A 676-nucleotide genomic window follows, 5' to 3' on the forward strand; every position below is an offset into this window, starting at 1 on the left:
TGATTTCTTTCCTGTGTTTCTTGAATTAAAACGTTTTGTTAAAAATTACTGGAACTAGGGAGGGACTCATTATATAGTTTTCCTGTGTCTTAACCTACTTTTAAACAACAGTTTGAGCATTTATATCACGGTGGCAGCAAAGTAACAGGCAACAGTGCTTGTGTTGACGTTCAAAAACCGGGCCCGGGGGCGGGGGCGTTGATTTCTTTTACTTCTATTGACAAGGATATTTTAAAATGTGCTAATCAGCAAAGCCTCTCAAGTACCTAAGCCTCTGATGGATTTTATTCTTAACCGCAGGCAATCGTGTTACCTGGTAGAGTCTGTGACTTCCTCTGGTAGCCAGTTCCAGCTCATTGTGACCCCAAGTGTCACAGCAGACAGGTGTTCTCATTCTTTGAAAGGAGGGTGGCAGCCCTTTGTTCCTAGGTGCCTCTGTAGCAGCATTGAGTTGGAGATGCATCCGAAAGCCACAGGGGGTGTGGTTTACAGTGCCTGCAGCCCACACTTCTTGGGCTGCAGTGATTCCTCATTGGCCTAGGTATTCCTTTACACCTTGACGTTTGCAAAAGGGAACCTTCTCTCAACCCCAAACCAAACAGAAACTGCCCTCTTCTAAGCTGCTCTCTGGTTTAGCCCTTCACACCACCCGTGGAAAGGTGAGCACTAACTTTCA

The sequence above is a fragment of the Echinops telfairi genome, unplaced genomic scaffold (genome assembly GCF_000313985.2).
Source record: "Echinops telfairi isolate 266 unplaced genomic scaffold, ASM31398v2 ScPeMD7_7424;HRSCAF=8462, whole genome shotgun sequence".
In the NCBI taxonomy this organism is placed as follows: Eukaryota; Metazoa; Chordata; class Mammalia; order Afrosoricida; family Tenrecidae; genus Echinops; species Echinops telfairi.